This window comes from Xiphophorus hellerii, chromosome 20 (genome assembly GCF_003331165.1).
Source record: "Xiphophorus hellerii strain 12219 chromosome 20, Xiphophorus_hellerii-4.1, whole genome shotgun sequence".
Classification (NCBI taxonomy): Eukaryota; Metazoa; Chordata; class Actinopteri; order Cyprinodontiformes; family Poeciliidae; genus Xiphophorus; species Xiphophorus hellerii.
In genome coordinates, this window is record NC_045691.1 from 15,880,436 (window position 1) to 15,907,242 (window position 26,807).

Sequence of the window (26,807 nt, forward strand, 5' to 3'; positions counted from 1 at the left end):
GTTCCAAATGTTAATGCCGTATTATTATGTTGTAGCCTACTGTGTTTAACTATAAATAATGAATCAACTTCTCTTAAAATGGATTTATTGCATGTTTAATTAGGTATGTAAACCGCAAAAATGTATGCATGTGCAGTTGAAATAAGGTATTTTCTTACACTGGATGAAAGACATGAAACATTTATTTTTCACTGTTTGGTATTAGATTAAACTAGACTTTACACCTCATGGAAATTACAATTAAAAATGTCTTCTGTTTGTGAATAGAATTTGTGTGAGAATTTGACATTTTTTGCCAAGGTTTGAAATATTCATTCATTTTCTTGTAGAATTGAGAAAACTAAAAGAGGATTACAATAGAATAGTCAGAATACTTAAAGCTAAATAGGTGATTTATTCTCATATTTATTTACATAGATTTCTTTAATAATGGGTAGCATTGCAGTTCCACAGTGCCTAGTTATAATTATGTTTAATTGTCACCCATTCCTACTGACAAAACTGCTGTAACCAAGTCAGGATTTGTGGACCGCCCTGGTTACACACACCATTTCAGCTATGGCCACTCAGTTTCTGTAGGAATGAGATAAGGATTTTGCAATGTCTGCCACCAAACCATCACTTTGTTGTCCTACAACCAGTTTGTCACTAATTTGGATGTATGTTGAGTTGTATTGCTCCAAATGTTAGCAAGCAAACATTACTAGCATAGCTAATGCTAATGTCTCATTAGTATTAGCATAAGCTTCCTTTTTTGCTGCCAACTGTTTGTGTGAAGTGCACCAGTCCCTTCAACACAAACGCACTTACAGCAACATGGTGCTGTCATTGCTGTACTTGCCAGCCAGTTGGTAAAACTGTTTTGAAATAAAGTTGCTATTTTAGCACTATGTGATAACTGTGATGTTAGAAACTCCATACTGTTGCTCTGAACTTCACCAATACTTATTATCAAGTCAATTAAACAGCTTATATTATTTTTTATAACCACATATTTCTCTGAGATGTCAGTTAATATTGAGCAGTTGTCTACTTTGTTAACATGTAACATACCACCACTTCTAAAAATAATACCTATGTTGATAAATATTTTTTTGTTCCTGGTTCCACGTTTGGTTAATTACCTTCAGCCTGTAGTAATACTTTTATATATATATATTTATTAGATTTTCAGAATATAACATACATATATCATACATGAGAGTATGAAGCATATATATATATATATATATATATATATATATATATATATATAGATATATATATATATATATATACATATACACATACTCATTTACACGCAGACTTACATACATGCATATATGTAACAAAATCCTGTATGAAAGCAGTATACTCTTATCAATCCAGTAATAACGACGTACAATAACCCCCCCCCAAAAAAAAAAAAAAAATTATAACAGCAAGTCAGGAAAATTATCCAAAGGATTGATTACACTGCATTGAGTACAATTTACGCTTAAGGATGGTATTACCTGTCCGTAAGGGCATAGGTGGCATACTAAGAAACTGAGCGAGTGTCGGGGTCGACCTTGGATCGAGAAAGATAGTCCAAAACCGGCTGCCAGATACTACAGAACTTATTAGAGAAACCCACAACATATCGTAACTTCTCCAAATGGAGAATCTCAGTAAAGTCGCTCAACCACATTTTAAACTGAGGAACCTTGTACTTTTTTTGGCTCTTACCATTCCATACACCACCGTCGTTTGCATAGAAATGCTGCAGTTCCTCAAAGAAGGAGAGTGTCCAAACAATTCAATCTGGGGGTCAGGAACCAACGTGCATCCATAAACCTTAGAAAACAAGTTGAAAATCTCACACCAATAATGAAAGAGCTTGGGGCATGTCCAGAACAAATGAGATAGGGACCCATCCGCGGACTTACATTTATCACATTTTGAAGATGTCGAAGGAAATATTTTGTGCAGTTTAATTTTAGAATAGTGAAGTCAATGCAACACCTTGAACTATTGATAGAGCACGTCCGAATCCTCCCAAGACCGTCCTCCCAGACCTCACTCCTGATCCGCAAACCCAGTTCCTCCTCCCATGCAGCCCTCAAGGAGTCTGTGGTAAAGTTAATTCGCTCTGCAAAGACGTCAACACAACTAGTGATTAACTTTTTCGATCCTGGAGAGCCCAGCAGAATTTTGCATAATTTGTTTTCTTCCGGGAGAGATATGAAATTTGGAATATTAGTTCGAACATAGTTTCTAACATAGTATTTGCAAATATCTGAAGAAATCCTGTATCCGGAAGAGAAAAATAGCTCTTCAGCATAGCAAATGTATTATTACAGAACTTTTTGTTCTGTAATAATACTTAAAAAAAAACCACCACACATTTTACAAAATGGTGATAGTATTTGTATTAGTATATTATTAGAACTGCAGTGAACTGGCGACGTGTCCAAGATGTAACCCGCCTCTCGCCCATTGACCACTGGAGATTGGCAACAGCACCCTTTGCGACCCACTTTTCCTCATTTTCATCTCCCATTGTCATTTCATCATAAAACATTGTGACAACTTTATTAAAATTTAGAGAAACTAAACAGGTTAATGTATTGTCACTCTATTGTTTCTACATCTGCAATGAAAAAATTGCAGTTGTTTCTCTAGCATTATTTTGACATTTAGCAAATTGTTGGGCCTTTTTATACACTGTATGTAATTATGTGGATTTGTTACTGGTTGTTCATTACAACATGAATATTTTATGATGTTCATTTTAATTTTTAGGTAGCTCATTTGGTAAGCAATTCAGATAGGCATGTTCTGTCAGAACACCTCTGCTCTCTCAATCACAAACATCCACAGCCATGCAAACACAGTCCAGGGTCGACTATCAGGCAGTGCCGATGGGAAATCTGGGTTGTGTGCTCTGGTTGAGGGCACCTCTCTGAAACAGCTCAGGGAAGGAGCACTTGTATTTACAGGTCCAAAAACACCACATTGCAAATAATGCGCTCAGTCCCACTGCCACTGGAGTGCATCGGAGCTCTGAAAATTATTACACTGATGGAATATTTTGTCTTGGGTGCTGCAGTTGTGAGTAAAATAGTAAAAAAGAGAAAATCAGTGGTTTCAGAGAAGAAAATTGTGCACTTCACAGTAGAGAAACGAGGTATGCTCAGTTTGGACTCATGTTTGTTTGGTATTCACGTCACTCCTAACAGTGGCCTTCGGCTGCCTCAGTTGTCTGGTAGAGGCAGTGAAAGACTGTCTGCTTTGGCTATCCAACCATGACAGCTCTCTCACTATGTACAAGGTATGTGGACTCGATAATAAGAATCTTAATCACTTCAAACACACTTTTATTTTTCTCAAATCCTTTATGCACAAAACGTATGTGTAGATGGTCAGACTAGACCACCTTTTATACTGCCTTCTATTTTATCACAAAGAGGATGAATTCTCTCTGATCGAAGGGACATTTTTAATGATTCAACATGATGGCAGTAAACGTGTTTTGGCTTGGGTGAGTGGCTGTGGTTAAAATAAAAATGGCAGCTGGCGCAGATCGAGATGATAAAATCCCCCCGCTAATTAGCTGAGGTAGTGAACCACCAAAAACTTGACAGTATTTTTTATTTGATAGATTTATTTTCTAGAAGACAACATAAGCCCCAGTCCCATTCTGAATAAATAAAATAAACTAGCATAAGACAGATTTAAAATTGATTTAAAGGACATAAATATGTTATAGCTTACAAAATCTGGGAGATGATTGCTAACTTCTCTGTTGTTTATAATACAGCCATTGACACCCTTCAGCATGGTTATTTTTAAGAAGATGCCGTTTCACAGAGCTGTATCTATGAAAGCAGGATATATTAATGGAAAGTCAAGTGAAAGGATAAAGTGGGATAGCAAAAGATTTTTAAGCAACAGGGATAATTTTAGAGCACTTCACGCGTCCCTTCACGAACAAGCTTTATGAAAATGCTTATTTTGAAATCCAGGAAGACTTTACAGCCGGCCCTCAATTTCAAAAGACCATACTTTAGTTACTATGGTAATGCTTGTACTTGATTAGCCAATTCTCCTCACAAAAACCCTATAGAAACTCTGTGGGGTATTGTCAAAAAGGAAAATAATGCACACCACAACCACAACAACGGATTTGAACTGAAGGCCATTATCAAAGCAACCAGGGGCTCCTTAACATCTAGCAGAGCCAGACCTGATTGCCTCCATGCTGCAATGACACTGTAACTGTTGCAAAATTAGCCTGGCAAATTATTAGGTGTAAAGTACACAAACATACTTTTCAGTAGGCATTTCTATATTACCATATATTTTTAATGGTCATCAATGATATTTAAGGGTTGTGAGTAATTGAAATTGGGGTTTTCACTAGCTGTTATAGTCATAATTACACTTGCAATATATCACTGTGTGTGTGCTGAATCTACAAATTGAGTTATATTTTTTATTTTGATGGATCGTAATATTTAGTTGCACAACCACACTTGTCCCTTCTGGTCAACTTTCCAACTGTATTGGATACAGTCGTGAATAGCCAACTTCTTAAGCAATAATCTTATATGGCTAACCTATTTTGTGGAAATTATCAGGGAATGTTTGCTGGAAAACTGTCAAGACAGCAATCTTCATGATTGCACAATGCATAACTTGGCCATCACATAATTTTTCTCAATGTAAAAATGTATCTTTTTTATTGGCTTTAAATTATTTTCTGAGAAAATAAACTTTAAATTTCTTTAGTAAATCTTAATGCTCAAATACATCACTCTGTTGAACGTCTTTAAAATAAATGTTACTTTTTGAATTTGATTACAGAAATAAAATGTTTTATATGTTGATGATATATTTCTTATTCAATTATTTTAAGACCAGGAGACCAGGCTGCAGACTGGCTTAATATTTTTATTTTTTTTATACTCGGCACTTGTGCTTGCTGTGTGCAGAGAAGAATGCATGCTTAGCAATAAATGAGCTGAAAGTCTTAGGAAAACAAGATCTTATAAAAAAAAAACCCCAAAAAACTCAATGTTGAACTTTATCTTAAGAAAAAAAACCCTGCCTGTCTTGAGTTGAATTTTGGACATTCATTTCATGTCTGCACTGACCACCAAGTCCCACTCGCGAAGGCAGCTGGCTGATTGTGCTCTGGAAAAAAGGGAAGCATTGAGGGAACACAGAACTGTCCATTACTTTGGGAATGTAATTAGCGGCTAAGGCTGTGACTGGGAGACAGACCAGCGTGCCTTAGCAGCTAAATGGTTATTAAGGGCATTTGCTCTGTGCAAGTGAGTGTAACAGAAATGCACGCAGCGGGCGTGTGCCTCAAGCTAGAACGTACTTGTGCAAGACAGGCTTCAACCCTTAAGAGCTAGACACGCATAACATATAGAAGAGCAAGCCTCTCTTTTCTATTCATTGTGTAGCCCACCAGCATCAATTGCTGCAGGGGAGAGATGTTTGAAGAATGTGGAGCAACATGAGCTCTAGAAAGTAAGTTTTGAGTCCTTCATTTAGTTCAGGTCTGATTTTGCTGCTGGATGTCTATTTTAGATTGAAATTCTTCTCTTTTTTTTCACTGCAAAGTTTGCAGATTCATATTTGTCCATCTATTAGACATCTGTTAGAGGTGTTGCTTGTTGAGCAGCAACACTTTATTTAGGGTTTCAGAGCCTTTTTGTCACACAGTCCTCAGCATAAAGGTGTAATGCGCACAATGCAGTGAGAACTCTTATCTGTCCGTGACATGTCTCCTTCCTGTGTGCTTTGATTATGAACCTCCATGCAAGGAGGCTTGAAACCCACACCTTGAAACTTGATTAAAAGTTATTTAAGGCAGGCCCCGAGCTTGTGTGTGTCTGTGTCTGCTGAGTGCACATGTGGAGGCATTTTTCATAAGAGGGATGATATCATACTCACCATAAGACTCCCACAGGAACAGGGCTATGCATCATTCCCCCCCATTTTTTTTATATATCTCTGCAGGTTTTCACATCATCTCTGTTAGTTTCACTCGTTCCTTTTATCGCTGCTTTTATATTTTTTGCCGATACCCGGGCTGGTTTTGCCGCTGATCGCTTTCTTGTTGATTTATTGTTCTGGTTTAATTACAGCACAGCAGTGAGGAGTACCTTAATGTGCCTTTGCAGAAGCATTAAGTTTGATCCCTGTCTAACGGCACTTTGGAATGGAAGAAGAAGAAGAAAAAAAACAATACGAAAACATGCCAGCTCTCGATGTAAAGAAATGCAGATTAACATCCCAAAGATGAGTCGATTTTCATTTTCTTTGCATTATGAGATTGCACCTGAATTAACTTGCGTCATTTAGACTGAAGTGAAGCAGTCAATCCATAATAAAAGATTTAATTTTATTACTTTAATCTCAGCAAGTATATAGTATTGATCAGAAAAAATGGATTGAAATTTAAAAATGCTGTAAAAAGCGGGCACTTCTCATTTTTCTGGATTATTTCTTGCAGTTTTGCTCGGCTGTGTTGAAATTAAGACTCAGTGTTTTTCCACTGCTTAAACTAAAGGTTGAATGTAGGAATTAATGATGTATACCTCCACAAATTGATTATACAGCTTAAGGCGCTGCATCTGGGTGATTTTTCATATTAACAACTCACTAATAGTGTAGTGCCTCACAGAGATAGTGCTCCTGCTGTCTGTTTTTCATGCAGCAGTTGTGTACGTTTGGATGGAAGCCACCTTGACAAGCTGCTGCAGCCACCAAAAGAGCCTGCAATTGTCTGATACGTGTGGATTATATTTCCCCTCAGCCCGACTGTTTTATTCCACTTCACTGAGGTTGCCCGTGATCATTAGCAATCTTTCCACTCATGTCTCACATAATGAAGTGAATGAAGTGTCATTTTCAATCAACTGCTATGTTGATCCAACTTAATTAGTACTTTAGAGGATACAAAACAAGATTAGGTAACTCACGGTACTCGATTGCCAGAGCTGTTTGTTTTGGCTTTGAATTAACCCTCAGTTCTGCTGCTGCTCAAACTTTTTCTTCACAGAAGAACAAAAGTTGATTATACATATTGGCATTTTAGGCACTTGCTGGTATATAAAAAAACCCAAAACAAAACACATATTAACATTTATTGTGATAGCTAAAACATTATTTGTCATGTTTAGTGTGATTTTTGCACAGAGATAAGACTTCTTATGAAGCACCAGTAAGTGTGTTGACACACTTTTAAAAACTAGCGACAGAGGCGTTTGGATATTAAGTGGACTTGCAAAATTTAGGTTTGGACAAAATTTAAAACATGTTGGCTAAAAAAATCATATTAAAGTGAATCTTTTTCAGATGTTCAGAGTGGAGGAAGTACTAAGCAAAAATAAAAATAGCAACAAAGTAGTTATAGTCGTAGCGGTAAATGTACAGAGAAAGTAAACACTTTGCAGGCTACACAGTTTTTACATCATTTCTTTGTGTAAAATAGCACCTAACTTGAAATGTAAGCTACTTAATTAGCTTGCACATCTGAAGAGGCATGCCGCTCTTGCTCCTTTTAATCCCTTTTTATGTTTATGCTGTGTTGTCCTGATGCACCTCTAATAAATATGCGTACAAAGTCTTAAATCCTTTTTTATTGTTGTTGTATAATCACACTCATAGAAATACTACTAAAACCTGGTAAAGCCTTTATTTTATCATCGAGTCCTTAGAAACAGATTTTAATTTTGAGGGAGACCGGGCCAAGAGGTAATCTGCTACCGCATGAAAAACAAAACAAACCTGCACACATTTCCTCACATATAAATATCAACACAGATCTGCCTTAATTGAGTGATATGTTTTCTTGCATGTCCCATTTCAAATAGTAGCAAAGAAAGAGAAACAGGAAGTTCGGAATTTGACGTTTATTGAAACCATTATCATCTTGCAAGGCAAGTTGTTCATTAAGTGTGCTTCAGTAAAGTTTATTGTATAGGATATGATAACGATGCCAGTGATTTTGTAGGGAACTATTTCCTCCTTTCCGTCACTGAATAAATGTTCTTAGATAAATGTTGATTTTTCATAACTTGGTACTTTGGTACTATAAAAATTAAATTTTATTATTTATTTTAATTGCATCTATACTAAGTGATACATGTACTGGTAGTTTTGGAGGCCACTGTAAAGTGGGATAGCGCATGCTTTCATAAACCTTCTGCTTGAAAAAAATCATTTAATTTGGGAGCAGGTAAAATCAAATAAGAAGAAATCCCACACAAGAAAATTCACAGTGACTATGTATTTGAGGATTACTTATGTGAGATGTAAGTTGAATTTATTTGTATAGTTCTAGCACAATTGACTCAAACACTCTAACATACTCTTAAATCAGTCTGAAGTAGGTTCAAACGTGAAAGCAGTCATTGTTGACATTCCGGCTGAGTGTGCTTTAGCTTTACCAACTTGGACAGTATTATAAATCCCTATCCTTCTAGTTGATGCTTGCTCTTTCTTCTGTTTGTTAAAAAGTAATTCCCAGGCTTTTGTTTTGAAAGCCTTGGAATTCCAATCAAGCTGCTGCCTGCAAAGCTCCCTGCTTCCTTCAGGTCCTCAGTAAACGGAGTTGCTAAGCTTGGGCAATATGGAGAGGTCTGCACCCTACTCCCCATTTCTTAGCCCTAGTTTAGCAAAAGAGGGAGCTAGCGATTCCTTTATTTTACCAACAGACATGGTAATTGCTAAACCAGGGGTAAAAGTATCAAAATGTAAAACATAAATTGTGAAAAGAACATTTACAAAAGATAACTACTATAATGATGAAATATTTTTAGAATTGCACACAATAATTTAAGTGTTTTGATAGTCATTTACATTTTCAAAGTCCTCTCTAGAATACACAATTTTTCTGGGAGTCATTATTTAAAATTTGACATAGCAAATTGATTGATTAATTTTATTATTGCCTGCTTCTATGCTGCGGCACCTCTTGAATTAATTGTTTGAAATTTGTTTTTGATGGACTGTGCCCCAGTAAATATAGGAAATTTGTTTGATTTTTATCATTTTATGAAACATGTTTTTTAATTGTTTCTCAATTTTATTATTCATGGATTTATTTATTGACACATTGATTCAGTTACCAGTTTATTATATTTGTTACAGTGTAATTGAACCATCACATAAAAGAAATTTACAAATTAAGTATTTGTTTTGCAACTGCAATTTTGCAATTTTTTGCAATTTTGTCCTTCAGACATTTGTAATTTAATGTTGATATTTGTTTTAAGCCAACCTGTGACTTGTTTTATTATTCCTAAAATATTTTGCAACTGTCTTTTTCATTGTATGCAGCCGAATGACAGTAAGACAGGAGGACTCTTTGTCTGCTTGTCTTCATATGACCAGGAGAAAAAAAATACTTGAGGACTGCCGGGCTTTTCATGAAAAGAAGTTTTATTCTTATAGGAGACATCTTTAGAGGTTTCCTGTATGTTGCTACTGTGAGAAATTCTAATAAAACACTTGAATGATTTTGGAGAAAAGTTTTTTTCAGACTAACTTCAAAATGTCTCTATTCCCTTGTAGATTGTCCAGCTAGGTGGGACGTGCTAGACCTGGGGATTCATGTTAAATTAGTTTGGTGCATGTGAAAGGAGTGCACTTTGTCTCTGATGTTGTAAACCCCCAAAACACCCACCCCCCACCTCCAAAGGCTTGGGGGAAAAGAGCAATGCCATGTTGTCATGGTGCCCAGCAGAAGGAGCCCTGACTCCTGGAGGTAATGAATCGAGAGGAGGATTGCTCCCAGTAGACCTCCTTGTACGAGAAGCACTTGAGTTTAAAGCAAAACTCCCTGACTATACAGCAGCACAGGGGACAAGCTTGGAGGGTAAAGCATGGGGCTTTCTATCCAGGGATGCAGGGAAGAAGTCTTCTGGGATAAAGATGAAAACTGTTTTTTTCTTCCTAGATAAGAAAGACTAGTTTATATGCTAAAACCAGTTGCCTTTGCAAGTACCTCAGATAGCTCTCGCTCTGATTTGATTCATAAGATTTGTTTCATTTTTTTATTTGAAAGTTTTGCTCTGATTGTTCTACGACAATAAAGTCTAATTGGATCTAAACCTGGAGAGCAGTTTATGCTAAACCCCTTCATGAAATACTTGCCAGCTACAGTTAGTTTAATTTTAATTTATCATGCCGTCTAGTGACAGAATATAGGATTTCTCTACTGATTTAGCTCATGTGATGCTGTACTGTGATTAAGATATTAAATAGTCAGTCTCATTATCTTGTTGAGTCAATCTCAAGGTTGAATTGTTTTCAGCTTTCTATTCAGCATTTTTTTTTTATCACATTAAAGGGGGAGGGCAATGAGTGGCGCCACACAAGATTGTGATTGACAAACACTAAAACTCCACTCCGGGCTGTGATTGGTTGTTCCAAGTTAGTACTGACTTGGAGAAAAAAAGTAGCTAAATTTTTTTCTTCAGATCATCTGTTTCATACCATGCAGTCACAACATAGTGAGTTGCATACTGCATACTCCTCCTACTCAACACCTTTCCTCACACAGACTCCACCAGGTTAGCAGCAGCAGCAATTGGCTGAAGAGGAAGTGTCGGAAAGGGTAGGAGCTTCTTAAAGAAACAGAGGCCAATTTTATAGGCATCAAAGCATATAATGCAAAGTCAAAGTTCTTTTAAATAATTTTTTATATATGCAACATTTCCATAATAACCAATGGCAATATAATTACTTGATTGTGTTACAGATATGTTGCATGTGCTGGAAAGTACATAATACCGCCTTCTCCCTCTCTACAAACCTGATACAGGTGATTTCAGCAAGTACCAAATGATACTATCTCCTGCAGAATACCTTGTACTGACTGATGATTTAAGGTACTTTATTTTAATCTAATTACAGTCTTCTGTAAGAAAATGGGTTCTTTGACTCTAAAAACAATTATTTTTATTAATACAATTAAATTATACTGTTTTGAATCCTTATTGCTCACAAGAATCAACGCGCACAAGTGGGAACAACATTATCAATCGTGTATATATACAATTGGAAAAACGGAATTAAAATTTACATGACATTTGTTAATTTATGTGAGAAATTATCACAATAATCCATTAAAATACTTAAAATGATAAAGTCCAATGTCTTCCTGTAAGTGTATGTGTGTGACATTGTTTGTTTAGTGATGTGAAAAGGTCAATAAAAGAGATTAAATAGTATTGCGCAAATATGAAATGTGTGTACAAATCGGCAAAGGGTTGACTTGACCCTGACTGTACTTTAAAATAACTGAGATAGGATAATTCAAAAGGAGAACATTGGCATATGTTCACTAGACTTCTTATTAGCAATGCAACTAACGAGGTCTTACACTTCTTGTATTTTAGAGATTTTATTGTGCCACCTGTGGGATCAGGTGTGTTAAGGGTATTTTGAAGGGACCTGGAGGAAAGTGGTGCTGGTAGGTGAGAGGTAAAATCTCAGGTGTTTGGTGCTCTACAAGCCATGGGAGAGAGTCTGCTCTTATCCTCCAACCACAATTCATTTGCATATAATTACAATCTGTTCAACTCAACAGACAATTATGAATTCTTGTTGCATACTACAGTAAGGGCCTCTGTGTACTCCAGCACAAGTTGGTAGACGTTTCTACAATAGTAACTCAATAAGCATTGTGACTGACTGTTTTACTGAGTACTAATTATATTCTTAATCAATTAGTTGGAGCAGCTCTCGAATGCAGCACACAATCCATTACAATCATAGAACACCTGCATTTATTTATTTATTTTTTCCTTTATTTTTTTCCCCTATGTTCATTTTGGTAGTATTTTAACAAGCTTCACTGCCAGATGTCAAGTACAGAGAAAAGCAGACATTTTGTAATATTCACCCTTTCACTGGCATTCGAGTTCCACTTCGTTCCATACAGAAAATTGTGGCGTGGACTGTAGCCTGTCAGTAAATGCAATTTTCGGTGCCACCAAACATTCTTTCCTTTCTTCCCTCCTTTATTTTGACCTTCTGAACTTTATCCTGCTCATCCTGAAACATTTCTTTACAGCAGCCCCACACCACACACCGCTCTCTGGACTTGATTAATTTCCGGCTCCTGGGAGAACAGAGAGAGATTCATCCATCTTCCACCCCGCGTTTCAAGTTGCAGTCATTCTATGTGATGATGGAAGCTTAACACACAACATCATCTGTATCCCTCCAGTCTTGCTGATGTGTTGTATAAACCTGTAGATGTACCTCCACTCATTTTCTGAGAAAATGAGAGGTGCAGGAACACTAATTATTAAAAATGAATTTTGCTGGAGCCAGAGTTGGCTCATTATTCATCTTGGTTATTGCTAGCACTTTGGATCAGCCTTTGTGTGCCAGAATTGGTCAATTTGTCTCTGTCAGGGGTGGGCCCTTGACAGATGTGCCAATATGGCTGCTGAAGTTCTGTGCTTGGGGAGAGGCATCTTAATTCTCCATGATGTATCACGCTGGCAGCAACCAATTTAGCAGAATTGAGCTCCAAATCATCTTACTTCCCACTGCCTCTGACAATCTGTTTCCTTTCCTAGATTAGGTAAATATATTATGGAAGGAAATAAATTAGAGATTCCTGCACACTGGGTAAACTGAGTTTTTGTTGACTTGATTGTTTGTATTGTTACAGTGGCATGTCCAGAGGATGGGTATCCTGGGCCCTCATTTCTGATATGTGTATAAACAGGACCCCCAAAGCACAATTGCTATGATAAGTGTAACCAAATTTTCCAGTTTCCCTGTTTAGGGCAGATTGATGTGTTGAACTGACAGTTTGTTGTGTAAAGCTAATTAATTAAATTTCAGGTGTCGCGTGGTGTTAGTGTGCCTCGTGGCACTATATTAGGCTTCGTTGGTGGCTTAGGTCCAACTTAATGGATGTGGACATGCTCAGCCTGCTGGGACTGCAATATTGAGGAAATGCGAGATTGCCAGCCCACAGGTTCCCACTCTAATGTGGTTATGCTGATGAGCTGAAATGAGCTCGAGAGCGGCTCAGCAAAAATTTTTAAACTCATAATCATGATGACTGACTTTATAATGAGTACACATCCCCCGAGAGGTGAGGAGTTAACTGTTGAGGGGTAAGGTCGTAATGGTGGCATGATGGCACTGTTTGGAAAGGTGTGCAAGCTTATCCTTATGTCATGAGGCAACATTTTTTTATAATTGCTTGTTCAGTTAGAAATGGATTGAAGTTTCTCGTGTAACCCTGACTCACGTTAAGTAATCCAGGATAATTCAAAAGTAAAGACCAGCTGCTAGGTTCAACAGGATTACAGCCAAGGTGAATGCAAAATGAAATGGCTGGAGGCAGGAAATGAGAAAAATATTTTGTAGAAAAAACACTGAAAATAGAATAAAATGCAATTTATGAAGAACAACAAAGGCACTGTATGTATGTACAATATATGTATGTATGTAAAAATGTACTTCCATTCCACTAAGTTTGTGCTGCATCACCTATACTTTCCTGGTCTTGTTAGATCATTTATCCGATACTACTATCTCTGGATTAGTCGGTTACACTGCTGCTATTGATTTCTGTCTGGATTCTAAATTTTAAGGATGCTTGCTTTGCAAACAGGTAGCTGTTGTTGTCCCTGCCTCATTTACAGAACTGGAAGAATAATAGCTGCTGAGTAGGAAAGCCAAGAACAGAGACTGCAATAGAGGAGAGTGGTTTAGGCCTTCTTTTTTTGGTCTTATATTGAATTAGTTTCCAGGCTAATGGTGCCTGCAGGAGTGAGTGATATGGTTTGTTTGTCTTTTTTTAAACAAACCCATACATTTTTGTTCATAGAGAATTTCTTTTTTTTTTTTTTTAACAAAACCTTCATATTATTCATAAGTAACTTCAAACACTGTATTATTTGCAATTATGACTTTCAAATCCAAAGCAACTGGGACTGAAATCTTTCCCCAAAGAATGAAAATGCTGTCGTAAATTCAGATTGATTCAGCCTCATACTCTCTCAAACAGGTAAAGGAAAGATCACTCAGCCTTTGTCCTTTGTCTTCCAGAGTCTCATGACTCATTTAAGTGCGAGCTCAAATACCTGCGAGGGATAGTAAATAATGTAGATGTATCACAAAATTATTGGGGTAGAAGCTGTTCTTTTTACTTTCTAAAATCCGCACCGGTCTAAACCCTTCATGCTGTATTAAATTTACTCGCCAATCTCTTGTTATTTTTCTCTTTTCAAGGCTCAGAGATCAAAATGTTACACATGCATTAAGCAGGATTTACAAAAGAAGCTTTGATTTAGTTGTGTCCAGCTTTTTGAAAGTAAGCTGAAAATAAATTGAGCAATTTTTTATTGCTTTGGTTTTTTTTGGAGTATATTTTTAACATTCAGTTGAAGAGAGAAACTTGAAAGCCAGAAGGCAAAGGACTACTTTGTCAGTCATCCATGTGTACAACACTGTCTTTGCCTTTTCAACCGTAAGCTCCTTTTGTAACATCACCAAGCTCATACTTTCAATTCTGTATGTTGAAAAATAAAATAAAGGTAGTTTTCATTTCTTAGAGCTTTTGTCTGCAGGAAGGTATGACAAACAAGATCTTTGAGGGGCAACTGACAATTTAAAATTATTGTGTTTCTTAGGAATTGTATTTGTGTATATGTGTGTGTGTGTTTTTTATTAGTCCTCATACATAGAGACCAGCCTCCAGCATCTTTAATTTTGAAATGAATTTGGCCAATCTTCACCAGCATTCACCTCTCCCCAGGAATCAATTTTCTTCTGCTTTTTGTGAGCTCCCCCCTCCCTTCTATTCTTTAATTTTCCCCCTCATCTCTTGTTCCTAATGCTGGCCACATACCAGCTCTGAGCGGGCTTTTCTTCTTTGTGGATGCTACTGGGTAGCGAAGAGTGTGAGTGAGACACAGTCTGGATTAAGGTTTGATGTAAAATGTCTTCTCCCTGTGCTTAGCTCCACTCTCATCTGGGGATGTGGCCATGTGCAGTCTTGTGATTTGTGGCCTAATTAGCAGTTTTGGGTTACCTAAGGCTAAAAGTCCCATAAGAACACTCTGCCGCTCACAAGCTTTGAAAAATCCAAACTCTCGTTGACTGTAAAACCATTTGTATATGATAGAAGTAGAACAGGTGAAGGGATAGCTCTGAGAGGTTCTGTAAAAATTATTGAAGCAGTAATTTTGTGACCCATAGTTATGGCTTTCATGGTGTCTTTATTTGACATAAATCCAGATGAGTTAGCCATGACAGCTGAAGCTAACAAGAATCAAGAACTAATTGGACTTCAATGGTTTTAAAACAATTTCCATTCACAAAATTACATAGTGGTTTATGTGGATACATTTTTTAACCATTAAACAATTGACATATTTGCATTGGGCTGGTATTTGCACAGAAGTTGTTTATTTACATAGGAGCTGATGGTAGGATGCAGTGCTGCACCAATGAGTTTTCTATGTGAAACATATACCCAGAAATAGAGCATACATCTATTTTTACTGGGAACTACCAGATTATTTCTCTAGTTTGGGGGGTGGAAGGGTGTGTATTTTGTTGTGACATTGGCATTTATCTACTGTAAATACATAGAAAGGTCAGCAGAACGAGAACAGGAGAAACATGCAGCAAATAGTTCAGCCCTTCAGGCAAACTCCAGGTGGCTGCATCTTATATGTTGGGCCTACAGCAACAGCCGCGGAGTGCCTGAATTTCAACCAAAGGCTACCACAAAGTTAAACTACAAAGTGCCTGAAAATCCACTATAACCTTCTTACTAAAGCGATAGCGCCGACTCTAGCGCAGTAGTAAGGTTGACTTCCCTACTAACTAGCAGTAGCTCAGCTATGCAAAGGCCTTCTGGCAAGCCATTCATTTGATTCAGGTATGTTAGAGATGGAATGCATCTAAAAGTTGCAGGATGGTAGCTCTCGAGAACTAGACTTGGACCCCCCCCGGATTAGAGTAATTTTATACTTGATAGGAAAGTGGCTAAAAATAAGTATAATTGCCAGATGAGAAATTATAAAAAGAGTAAGTAAAGTTTTTTTGCAAAGTACTGTATGTACAGATGAGGCACTGTGTAAGCAGCTATATTAAAAGAAAATCTCCCTGTTAAAATAATCACTTGCATCTGTTTAATTTTTTTAGGAGCGTGAAAAATGTTTGAAGGGACAGTATTATGTATTTTCTAGGCATATAGTGCCATCTTGTATCACAATGTGCATTTACAATGAAGTAAATGTTACTTTCAGTTGTTATAAAACACTATATAAATCAAATATGACTTAAATTTGATTTTATAATTTGATGCCTCGAAATTGGCCCTCTTTCTCTTTAAAAATTTCTGCCCTTCCTGAAACTTTGCTTTCAGGAAGTCATCTATTAACCCATATGGGACAGAGTCTTCTTAACGTTTTTACCAGTGTTGCACTAAGAAGTAACTCGTATAATTAGCTCTGCAGATGTGCAGTTGTACTGGGTGTTTGCTAATTTCTGCTGGCTAGTCTGAAGGAGCTGAGTGGGGGAGTTGTGGGGAAGGGCAGCTCAGTGAGGTGGAAGCTTGGAAACTGTAGTTCCTAGGAGACCTTTAAAGACCTCCATCTTTAAAGGTTTCTGTAATCATGTTCACCTAATCATATGTAATATTTTTCAAGTATGAGTTGTGAGATTGTAGAAGTCTGCTTTGGTCTTGGAACCTTTCTGACTTGCTGTTGGACCAACTAATTTATGCCCCAGGCATCTAAAATTATTTACTGAGGGTAAAAGGTTATACACAGTAAGGTATTAACAGGACCTTTGAGAGAATTATTGCTTTAAGATGTGGAGATACATTTTTATTTTGTACCGACCAATTTGTCACTGCTGGAGTAAATAGATATGTGTCTGTTTACTTCAGGTCAAAGTGTACGGATGCAAATCTGAAAGATCATTTGGCTCGAGCTGGTGTTTTCCTCTGCTTTGGAGGTTATACTAAGACAGTGTATGTTTTGGTCTCTGTCCTAAATACCTCACATTAATAACTGGATTAGCTTGGACTTCATGCACAGAAAAGGAAGGTACCTATTACATGTGGAGACCCCCTGACCTGTTCTATGCAATCATTATCATTCAAACATAGGCTTTCCACAGCCGTTCTGCAGTATTTATTTCCCCAGACGCTGAAGCAATAACTGATACCTTGAGAATTGTTTAGGATACAGTTTAGTGTTCAGTGGTCTTTGCACTTGCTGTCATTTTATTATTTGTTGTGGTCTCTTTTCATTATAAATGTCTTTGTCTTAGTATTTCTTTATTCATATTTGCTGTTTATTTTTGGAGCACTAGAGAAATACAATAGCTCATAATCCTCTAGGAGGTAATTACAATGTCAGGGCGGTGCATGGGTGGTTATCAACCCCACGCTGCTTGTGCACACATTGTTTATTTAATTGATCCACACTTTCTGATGAAAAATTAGTTTCTGATTGAGCATGCCATGCATTTCTTAAGGTACATTCACAACTTTATCCAATCCAGAACATACAATCAACAGACCCGCCTTCACACTTATCAAATAAAACAAACATGGATTATACTGTCAGTAAGTTCCCTGTGAGACAGCAGATGTGCTTCTATTTTCAGGGCAAAGGAGATTTGATTATCCCCACATTTGCTGGTTACAGCATAAAATTACATCGAAGGCCCTAACAATTCAATGAGCGATTCTGACAAAATAATATATTCAGCCCAATGGAATAAAATTCAATGCATTGTATCATCTGAGGAGGGTCATTGTGTGAGAGGAAATATTTCACCTTTAGCAGCTGAATGTAGCTAATGGTGTCCTTAGTCCCAGCCTCATATCATGGATTTATGCTGGCGCTTTGACAGACAGGTATGTGAGAGGTTTCTGTTTGCCTCATAACCTCTGTCACCTTGGGAGACAGCAGCCTCCTTATGCTTGTCCTGGTTTATCGCTATACAGTGACCCACAGTCAACTCGTTCTCCTAGCAGCACGTCCCTCAGTCCCTAGGATGTGGCCCCTCTGGCAGGTATCTACCGTTGCCCCCTCTGCCCTTCATAGCTAATGACCAGCTGCTTGCTGGGTGAATGATGACACGTTTGGAGTCGGAGTCTCCAGGATGTGTTTTCACAGTTTTAGCAGTTTGTAGTTGCTTTAATTTGGGGATGGCAAAGTCAATTGCCCTGTTGTATTTTGGCCAAAGCTCCAACAGTAATTCAGTGTTAGACTTGGATTCATAAAATTCGCATATGTTTTATTGAGATTGCTTTGACTTTGCTCTAACAAAATACTTATTTAAAAATAAAATGTACCCTTTAATAAATTAAATTGATCTGAACTATTTACTACATCAGTTGCATTCAGTGGTGTAGTTGTGCAGCTAAGCAGCACAAAACACTGCATCAATCATACTTTCAAATATTTTGAGGTTATTGTTGAAATTGATGCTTTTTATTGTTGTTGGTAGGAGAAAAGAAGTTACCTAACTGTATTCTGCCAAGCGTAAAGTTTGATGGAGAGGGGATTATGGTGTAAGGATGTTTTTCAGGAGTTGGTCTCAGCCCCTTAGTTCCACTCGAAGGAACTGTTAGTTCAGTATACCAAGACATTTTGGGCAATTTCATGCTCCCAACTGTGTGGGAACAGTTTGAGGAGGGGACATTTCTGTTCCAACATAACTGTGCACTAGTGTACCAAGCAAGGTCCTTATAGACATGACAAAAATCCTCATCAATACAGTCCTAAACCTTGTGGCAAGCCTTCCAAGATGAGTTGAAGCTGTCATAGCTGCAACGCTGAGCTGACATTAAATACCCTAGGGTTAAGAATGAGATGTCACATAAGTACATATAATGTATTGAAAAAAAGATATACAGTTTACCCCCACTATATGTGAGATTTAGAGACCTGAGTTGCCTGTGAATAGCCAAAAATCCAGATTACTTGAGATCCTCTCTAAAAACACATAACTGGCCATTTTAATAGTTCAAACATTATAAACACCTTAATTAGCATAAATACATGCAGTGAAAACAGGCTTAGCACTACCACAGTCGATAATATCTACAGTCTTCTCTATTTCCATTTTTGGGGGTACAGACAATCAGCTCCAAGGAAATTGAAGGGCACACCTGGACTGGCTGGTTTGCAAACCCCAACAAATAGTGTGTAAGGTAGCATTACACTTAGGTATGTCAGCTTCCCAAACTGCTTTTTTCTTTCAAAAGATTTTAGACATGCATTACATCAAGATCCACAAATAGGTGTGTTTTCTATAAATAATTTGGATTTGCATTGCACAGAAACATCCACGAATAGGTGAACCTGCAATTACTGAACTGTTAGTAAATAATACACTCGTTCAGATAATATTGACAATCATGCAGATGTTAGAAGATGGATGCAACTACTACAAACAGGCATACTTCACCACTGCTAAAATGATATGTAATCACTATGCTAACTTACTTAAATAAAGCTCTATAAAGCAAAATGTGCTTTTTGTAACTTTAAGAAAATTTGCTTATTTTCCCAGGGCCAACCAGCTGTGTTGGGGAATAGAAAAAGAGGCTACAAGAATTAAAAGATCATAAAAATGCTTAAATGTTACATAGCTACATGAATCTTTAGAGGCATATCACACTGTGTGAATTTATTTCTTTAAATATTGTAGATGCAAAAAGACTTGGATGCAAAAAATGTTGATGATTTTTATCTGTGCTGTAAGCTTTTGCATTCTGCACATAATGCGTTTAATGCTTTGAGTGGCTATCTGTCTTTATTTTATTGTACCATCTCTTTTCCCATCTATGACCTTGCTGTGCCTCCCAGTCCACAGCAATTCCTCCAGATGTATTTAGAGAAGTTGTTATGGAATGGATCAGAAGACAAATCACAGCAGTCTCTAACTTGTGGGTGCTCATGCTATGTGTATACCTGCAGCAATACATACTCCACCCTTATCCAGAATGAACAGAAAAAGCAGTGGTGTAGTTATTTTATGCAGGTCAGCTTTAAGCTGTACCTGGTTATGGTGATCTGGCTCTGCCTCAAAGCATGGCTCAATCTATCCGTCCACTCTTAGTCAGGTTGATCTGCAGCTGTTCGTAGTTCTCTCCATCATCTATTGGAACTGCCTTTTTAATTCTAAATGCCTTTTCTTGTTGCAAAGATCCAAGAGTAGCCACTGCGAACATGCACACTGCCTTTCTCCTTGTCATCATGGTATCTTTTCATGGATTTCCTAAATTGCTAGTACATTTCATGACTACCATTTAAATTATGTGCTTTGAAAACATTGAAACATTCAAATGTCTGGTTTAAGAAAGCAATCTGGCAAATATATCCTGCCTTACCCAGCCACAGTTTGTTGTTGGAGATGTTGGGTGGTGAAAAGATTTAGATAGAGATGCAGAAATAAGGCATTTTTACAGAAAACATTTGGGTTTTCTTCAATTTTAATTCAGTAATAAAATTTAAGAATGACTGCCTAAAATGGGGGACAATGTGTTGGAGTTTTCCTGACGGGGGAAACACATTTGTATTTTAGTTACTTTAACTTTAAAATCTATGCTGTTATTATAACCTTAAAATCTATCAGAGAAGGAGCCAATAGGCTCATGGTAACTCCAGATGAGCTGCACAATCCAGGTGAGAGAGGTCTGGTTGACATTATTGGTTGAACACTCTGCAAATCTGACTTTTATGAAAGAAGAACCTAAAGAACACCTTTGTTAAGAGGGAAAAGAATAACGGGACTAATTTAAGTTTGCAAGATTAAGATTATAGTACCAGATCCAAAAAAAAAACATGTTAGTGGCTTGAATAGTGCTTTTGCATAGACACATACAGTAACTACACTGGAATTGTAGACATGTAACTCAGACAAAGTCCAGATCTAAGTCCAACTGAGAGTCGTTGTGTCAAGACTTGTGATACATTCATAAACAAGAAATAAGAAATCTGATTAATCAGTATAGAATATGTGGATCACAGGTCAGAGGTGATCAAGGGAAGTTTCTCTCACTGTGATCACTGGCTGATTGATTGGCGCATCAGTGATTCAAAGTGCTTAGATGCCATAAAAAGCAACATTAAGAGTTATTTCAGTACAACGGAAGATGGAAGGACAGGATTCAAAAAGCACAGATTTGGGCCAAAAGAGAGACCCAGCACATCTTGACAAATAGCTATATAGACATCCTAATCTCCTGGGCATAATTGGGGAGTTTTACTCTGACATAACCAAATGTGTACTTAAAACTGACAGAAGACAAAGAGAACAGCATGTATAGATCCTGGTTCCTCTAATTGGACTGAAGTGATTTAGACTGACCAGCGGGGCATTATCATCATTAAAGTTCTGCTCTCGCTAGTGAGTCGAGAAAGTGGTCACAGTATGCCTCCTCTAATAGCCAGGTGCTGAAGCCATAGCTTAGTGCAAGTTCCCAGAGCCAAAGAGTTAATTAAACTAATGGATGAAGCTGCATGAATGGAATATGAGGGGTATAGAAGAGGTGATGGCTCCAGACTGAGATGGGGTGCTCTCTAATAAGGGCATAACAATTGGAACAGGTTTAAAGGATGATGTGAAAAATTAGCGATGGTGCTTTTATGTGATGGTGCACAGCTAAACTCAACAGAACTTTATTATTTAGTATTTGCTTAGAGGAACAATAATACACATAAATGCATATAGTACAGATGGCTTCACTCATTATTGCATTCATCTACTTAAGCCTCAGTTTTTCATCTTCATCTGCATCTTTCAGGGACGTAAATAATTGCCAATTTACTAATTTTGCCTCGCTTATAATTTGACTGTGATTTCAGTGGAATCAAAATTTGTGATATTAAAGTGTCCATCACACTCAGCTGCAGGACATTTATGAGTGCTGATGTCGGTGTGCACCACTTTCCGACAGCTAGCTGATATGAAACATTTGCCCTTGGACAAAGCAGAGTAATGTAGCGTCACTAATCAGTGTTTCACTTTGCAACTCTGCAGAGGAGATCTGTGTTCTGCTCGACAGGCTGCTCACCTCCCTCTCCTGTTTACAATTAGCAAGAGGCTTCCTTCCACTGATGCAGCGTTGGATTGATGTCGGTCTGCACCGATACTCAGAGGGCAAAACCCAGAGAGGAAACATTTACTCCTTTAGACTGTGTAGGAAAAACAACTTTTAAATGCGCAGGGAAAACTGCCAGCTCTAAAGTTGAAAGCGAGAAAAAAAAGCTTCTATTTATTTGGTTGGTTGTGCGTAACCCTCCTCTTTCAAATTTGGTCCTTATCCAGATAAACATAAGGTGTCTAATCCTTTGCTAAATTGAGTAAATTAGCTGAAAATATTTTGAAAGACATCTTATGTATGCAGTATAGTTCCTCTGAGTCTCAGGGACCAGACTCTTTCAGTAAATGTCAATTACAATTATTAGGTAAACAAGGTTAGATTGCCTTTACAGCTGTTGTAAGCCCAATTGGTTCTGTAGTGTTATTTGCACAGTAAACTTATATTGATATTGGTCTGTCTGTATTTACACAAAATTTTAGCTTAAAGTGGCGGTATTATGTATTTTCCATGCACATAGTGCCATTTTATAGCACAATCAAATAATTATGTTACATTGAGTTGTTATAAAAAGGCTTTCTATATCGAACATAACTTAGAAAGAAAATTGACTTCGCAATTTGATGCCTTGAAATTGGACTTCTATCCCTTGCCGAAGCTCCTACTCTGCCAGGTCCTCTACTTTCAGCACATCATCACAACAAAGCCTTTGCATTATGTCATTTAGAACTGTTCTTTGGAGCGTTGGTCTGTGAAATAGTTTTTGTAATGAATTCAGCAGACTCACAGCTCAGGTGTTTTCTAACTCCTGCTGCCACTAGTCTGGTGGAGCTGAGTGGGAAAGGCGTAGGGTGTGGTACTCTGTGAGGTGGAGGCATAGTTGGAGAAGCAACAGAGAGTCCTAACTGGCTGCCACAGAAAATGTAAGAATTTTTCAAATACCATGAAAGAATCAAAGCAATACTCCAAGTATTTTGGAGGGAATAACATTATAACATGATATAAAGCTAAAAAAAGTTGCTTTTACATAATAGCACTCTTTTAACATACATTAATCAGGAAAAAAAATGTTTTGGCTGCCTAAGAAACGAACCATCATATCACAATTTATTCAGAAAATGGCTTCATCTTCAACACAAACAACCTTCTCAGCCCTGTCAGCAGCACAGAGAGTAAAGTACATATTACAGCTGTGCAGTGTGATCTATGGAGTTGAGCATTTTATGTAGGAGGGTAAAGATTTTCCTTCAGGCATGTCACAATTAAGACAGAATGGTACGAATGCTGTTATTTCCTTTAGTTAACATCTCCATTCACCTTAATAGAAATAGCAAAGAAAAATAATATTTATTCACAATGACATTGTCATCCATTTTGCATACTTATTCATATACATTTAATATTTAATTGTAACAATCACTGGAGGGCAGAGGATTCATCTTGTTGGAGAGCTAAGAGCAACAAACTTTTCAATCTTTAGATTTTGATTTTAGTATCACTACTTCAACTCCCCTCCTTTAACATTTTGGACTTTCAAAATATAGCTGAAATAAACTCTGGCAGAGCTACTTAGTTTAAGATGCATCTGTCTGAAAATCTATCCCTAAATTACTCGAACCAGTGTCAGAGGCAGAAAATATTTGTTCAAATATTTTTTTATTCTAACTCTTCCAAACTTATTTCAGCTATGATAGTGTTTTTGAACTAAAAATAAACCATTAAAGTTAAGTGCACCTAATATGACTCTAAAATGTCAGCAAAAACAATTTGCATTTATTACAGTCCTAGATTCACCAAAAGTACACAAAGGTGGTGATGCTCTGACATTTAAAGTAAATGCATCAGCATAATTTCTTGCTATAGTAATGCAATATGTTTTTTTTCTTTAGGGCGTTTAATATATATATTTTCAAAAGCTATAATAAAGGTGGGCTTTGAAAGGCAATAAACAGGAATATGTGTCTCTGCAGGGAAAAGTGTAATAGTTTGATTCACTGTGTTTGTAGAGAGAAGGGGAAGTCCAAATGATTAACACAGCACTGGCTTTTACTTAACGCATAGGTGATGTTGTGCACGTTTTTGTAGATTGGAACAAACGTCTGGCTGCCCTTTTCTAACTGTATTAAATGCCCTCAGGAAGGAGTCTTTCTTTTCCTAACTGGTGACATTTTTTTCCTGGTAGAGGTTGTGTGTGGTTTATTGTCTAACAGCAGCAAATGCATGTTGATTTATAATGAGGTAAAGCCTGGAAGTGAAATTGACTACTGTTCAGATTATTCTTTTACAATATCCTCTTATGCTGTGGCAATTTCTTAGGCGATCATGAAGGAACTGTGTGGTATTGTTCAATTTGATTGCAATCTAATAGAAATGGAATCATGCACACTTAAATTGCTTAGATGTTTTAATATCCTGGGGCTACAAACACTGTTATGCCTCTCAGTATCTACAAATCAACATGTTTGCATCTTATAAGGGGTTTTAAGTCGATTACTGGTCAGTTTTCCGTTCCGATATTCCATCAACTAAATGAAGCTTTGTTTCAGGCTTTGTATTAGTTTGGTGATGTTAGGGCTGCTTTTGTTGGTTCATCTATTGATACGGTGAATGCACAAAAATAATGAACAAATTAATCTTCTTGGAACATTAAAACGAACGTATAACAAATGTTACAATTATCAAGTGTTCTCAATTCAAACATGGATCAGATTTAATCCAAACTCTGAGCTGTGCTATAAAAAAAAAAGGAGGGTGCATTGGGGACTCTCAGAGCTAGTGTCAGCATAAACTGACTGATCGATCTATCACCTGTCCTCTTGTGTTTAAAATGTTTGACAAAATGTCTACACGTTTTTTTCTGTTTTTTCTTGATTACTTTCTTAGAGAAAAACACCACCTCATTTCACAATGTAACAAAAGGTTATTTACAACATAACTACTTATGTAATCTTTGATAAGTGTCATATTGCTTGCTTTATGCAAATCCGGATCGCATCTCGTTCTTCAACGGCCTGACTAAAACAATACAATAATTAGCACAACAATCCTGTTGTTCAAACACATTGAAAGGCATAACTTTGAAAACAATGAACATGCCTGGCATTTTGCTAACTCTTGTTTACGGCGGTGCATCAAGAAGTTTATCAGCTAAGCAAATTATCTTAAGTGCGTAAACAATTACTGACACACTCCAGTCTACAGCTGGTTGATAGGATGATGTTGGGAGCTGTCCACCTGCTGCTGCGTCTCCAGTCACCTGTGTTGCCTGTTGCTGAGCAGCAGATGCACTGGGAGGCAAAACAAACAGGGACACAAAGAAAGTGGTGACCCATAAAGCAATCTTGTCTTTCTCCAGTATTCGCTGTGTGACGTTTGTTGTGCAACACTTTTTGTAATTTAGTATCTTATGGTTTCAGTTATAGTTTACAGGTACAGGCAAGTTAAAAAACACAATGAAGATGATAGTTAGCTCTAAGCCATAGTCATTAGAACTGTCTGAACTAAACATTTGAAGATATCCCTTTTTACTGAGTCTATATAACATGTTTTTTTTATTTAATTGCTGAAATAAATGAACTTTTTCATACTAATAAAATGTACCTATTACTACCCCGAGACTACTTCCTCCTCTTGAATATTTAGAGGTTAAAATAAATTTTAGCTTTAAAATGAAGAATGTCTTTTTTCATGTGTTGAATCCCTTTTTTCTTTTTTCAAAAAAAAAGACAATTTTAATAGTAAGATCCAGTTAAGTGTGTCGATCATCCACAGATTCCTTCAGAAACAATTGTTTGCATGCTGGCTGTCTGCCAATTTAAAAAGGAAGCTGTTAAACCTTTTGAATTGGAGGGGAAGCTCTTCCTCCGGGGACAGAATGTATTTCTGTCCCTCTTTCTTTCTCTACACAAGGTCCTGGAGATTATTTTTACAGACTAGGGGATGTTGTACTTATGCAGCGGCCAACACCCTTGAACAGGAAGCCACAGTTTCTATGAAAGACCACGAGATGGAAGCAGATAGCGCCAAGGGAAAACAATATTTTGGCTGGGGCTCATTCTGGTGGCCAATTAGACCCCAATGCCTGTATGATTTACCACTTCCTCTACCTGCTTTTATGTGTTTGGGGCTGCTGTGTGGAACACAATGACCCTTGATTAAAGATTGAGCTCAGGCTCTGAGACGGCCGTGGCGCCATTCTTATCAGATGCCTTCTTCTCAGAACTCAGCAAGACTGCCTGAAATCAATGGTTTTAAATTCTCACCCATTCCCAGTAAACGCATTTGAAGTCGGACTGAAATATCATCAGTTTTGCTGGAAGCAATTCATTATGAAACGAATGATTCTGGGGCTGCTTTTACTTCAGACTTTACTATTCCTTAAGCCAGGAGCTGTCACCAGAGTATAGTTAATATTTTTTGCAATACGAGCTATATAAATGGATTTCAAAGTCGAGAGTTTGACTTGTAAGAGTTTGTTTGTTGTAAAGGCAAAAAATACATAAATGTCATTTAAAAGACATAAAAAAGATCAATTTAGACAGCACAGTCAGTATTTTGAAATCAGTGGCTACATATTAATAGTCCTTTGTCTTATAAAACATTTACAGAGACACTTATCTACACGGAGAGAAATGGATTGTTTGTCTTTGCCTCCACCCTCTCCTGCAGACTTAGACTGGAAGCGGAAGCTTGGATCTTGAATGGCTGGGTGGAG

At 37.3% G+C, this 26,807-nt stretch overlaps 1 protein-coding gene across 1 annotated transcript in view; it reads left to right on the top strand.

Moving 5' to 3' along the window:
* The window catches only part of ca16b (carbonic anhydrase XVI b), a 155,543-nt gene that overhangs the window by 34,586 nt on the left and 94,150 nt on the right, over positions 1-26,807 (top strand).